The sequence below is a fragment of the Montipora foliosa genome, chromosome 6 (assembly GCF_036669935.1).
Source record: "Montipora foliosa isolate CH-2021 chromosome 6, ASM3666993v2, whole genome shotgun sequence".
NCBI classification, from domain to species: domain Eukaryota; kingdom Metazoa; phylum Cnidaria; class Anthozoa; order Scleractinia; family Acroporidae; genus Montipora; species Montipora foliosa.
In genome coordinates this window covers 70,193,197-70,195,696 of record NC_090874.1, presented here as the reverse complement: position 1 = coordinate 70,195,696, position 2,500 = coordinate 70,193,197, and the positions used below count along the sequence as shown (strand labels likewise).

The following is a 2,500-nucleotide window of genomic DNA, read 5'->3' as shown; positions in this document are numbered from 1 at the left end:
TCATCAATAGACAAGGGTGAACAGTGCTGAATGTAAGTGGCAGTAAAAATTTTACATTTTAGATGAATCAAGACTTCCTAAAGCAAATATACTGCTCATTCGCGTCACCAGAGCCTCGGATTGTATGTCTGCACATGACTTGAGGCTCTGGCAGACTCTTTGTAGGAGAACATGCGCTGTAAGGTTTTTATAGCCAAAAATTGGCTATTTGAACCTTACAGCACCTGCTCATTCCTCATGCTGACATGAATGCACCCATCAGAGACACTTTTCATTGTTCTTCACGAAAACCAATGAGAAAACAAGTTGTTTCAGGGTGCCCCAGGGTTCCCCAGAGCTCTGGGGTCGAGATTGATGTACTGCTCTGTTGCGGTTGTAGTTGCAGTCGAACCTTGAAACTGAGTTGGGGACTTGGCTACGGTAACAATGAAAAGAAGACAATGTTACCATCTGACTGAGCTTCCTGAACGGAACTGTTTCATTTTCTTGCGTGTGCCTCGCTGTTCAAGTGTTGAAGAGTTTTTATTGTGCACGTGCAGGTTCGTCTCCAGGGCCTGCACTGCTTTGAAATGGTGGCGCAGACTAAAATACTCTTAGGCCCTGGGAACGAAAGAGGGTTCCTTAAGGAAAATTAAGTTGTGTCAATTGCTTCCCCTGGTGTAAATGGGCTTGCACTTCACTAGCGTTTGTGTGCTTTGTGTAAACGTGCAGTGGTCACATTTAAAACATTCTACTGTGAAAACAGTTGTGCAAAATTTGTCACGTTTCTGCTAGCAAAGTTGAATGAAGACCACTTTCCAAAAGTCACTTCTGGCGTTTGTGTAATTCAAAAGGACTTTTTCTGACAATGCTGACAATCAGAACCTTTTTAGTGAGAGGCCGTGGCCACGATAAGTAGCATTGGGGAACATTGTCTCACATGGAAGGGGCTAGCACCACACCTGTAAAATGCCTTCCTCAAATAACCGTTTCTTGTCATTGAGAAGACGTGGTTTTGGAAGTCCCTGAAATGATGGGGGTGGATGATAGCTGCATATCTCAGAAAAATGCCCCACCTGGATTTCTCGTTGATATTGTCTGTACACAATCTACAAAATACAATGAATTGAAAAAAATCACAAGGTCTGAAGTTATATTTTTAATTTTTTCGTTCCTCGTGTCCTGCATTCCAGAAGTGGTTACAGCGGGTAGCGCTTGCGAAAACGCTCGTTTAGGATTACCTCTACTGTTTATGACATCCCTAGCATCCAATTATCTAAAAAACCCACTCCTATATTTCTGTGCACAGAAACCTTCACTCTAGCATATTATTATGATTTTCAACGTATGAGCAAACGATGCTACATCTCGTTATGATGACCCATCTATCGAAATTAAGGCATTTTTGCGTTGTCTTTTTCTCCGAAACAGAGTCGGTGACCCCCCAATTTTTTTCCATTTTGTAATAAGCAATTTATGACCTAAATTCAGGCGAAAAACAAAGCAAATTTCATTGTGGGGAGATTTTCGCACGAATGTCCTTAAACTTCATCGGAAACAGTTTAGTTGAAGTAATTTCATTGGGAACAGGCCAATGGCATGATGGATAAAGGGGTTTAGTTTCTAAGGAAAGTGTTGTAATGCATCAGTGGGGAATGGGTTTCTCAAATGAGTTGATATGGTAATGACAACGGCAGAGAAATGTGAAAGCTAACATTTCGAGCGTTGACCCTTCATCAGAGTGAACTGATTCATGAGCAAAATGACCCATCTGCTCTGATGAAGGATTAAAGCATGAAATGAGTTTCTCAACTGAGTTGATATGATAATGTGACCACCGTGGAAAAGTTTTAAAACTGACGTTGACAATTGAAAAATCTAAACAAAAAAACATTTTGACAAAGCGCACTGGTGTTGGTAGTAAAATTACGCCATATTTAAAGAGATCATAATCAGGATTTTGCCAGGTACTCTTACACTTTTCAGGACAACAGCTGAAAAACCACACTACCTTTTCTTCATAAAACAATGCCGGACGATTGTAAAAATCCTTCAAACAAAAAGACACAAGGCAGCAGATTTCTTTTGGCGATGAAATTTATTTTGTTACTGCATGGATGTACCGATCAGGTCAGACAAAAACCAAAAACTTATATTTAGCACGAACAAAATACCTTGAAAAAACGACCTTGGGAGGGTTTTCAATATCACTGACTATTCCCGCTACTGTGACAGTTATCTCTAAACAATTACTAGATGAACCTTTTGTGGTATACAAAATTATCAAGGTCAAAGCATTCACTTTGCCAAAGCCTTTTTTCAGGAAACAGTTATCACACAGACCGAATTTAATAATTGTTTATTGCATGCTGTCTTACAGAAATGAATCTTTAAAAGTACCATCGCGTGGAACCTACATTTATTTTGTTTCAAACCATAAAACAAAATAATTCTCAACATAGCCACCCTTCTCCAATAATGCATAACGAGTATCCTACGAATTCTTTAAGAAGCTGCTGGC

At 39.8% G+C, this 2,500-nt stretch overlaps 1 protein-coding gene across 4 annotated transcripts in view; it reads left to right on the top strand.

The window, feature by feature from the left end:
• LOC138008314 (ubiquitin carboxyl-terminal hydrolase CYLD-like) overlaps positions 1-1,122 on the top strand; it is a 118,403-nt gene extending 117,281 nt beyond the window's left edge. Inside the window, exon 11 of one of the 4 annotated variants that reach the window (XM_068855618.1) lies at positions 1-1,122. This exon is cut by the window's left edge and continues 519 nt beyond it. The gene's annotated coding sequence lies outside the window, so the exon portion shown is untranslated. The other 3 variants (XM_068855617.1, XM_068855615.1, XM_068855614.1) reach the window with 3 other exon arrangements.
• The last annotated feature ends 1,378 nt before the right edge of the window (positions 1,123-2,500 follow it).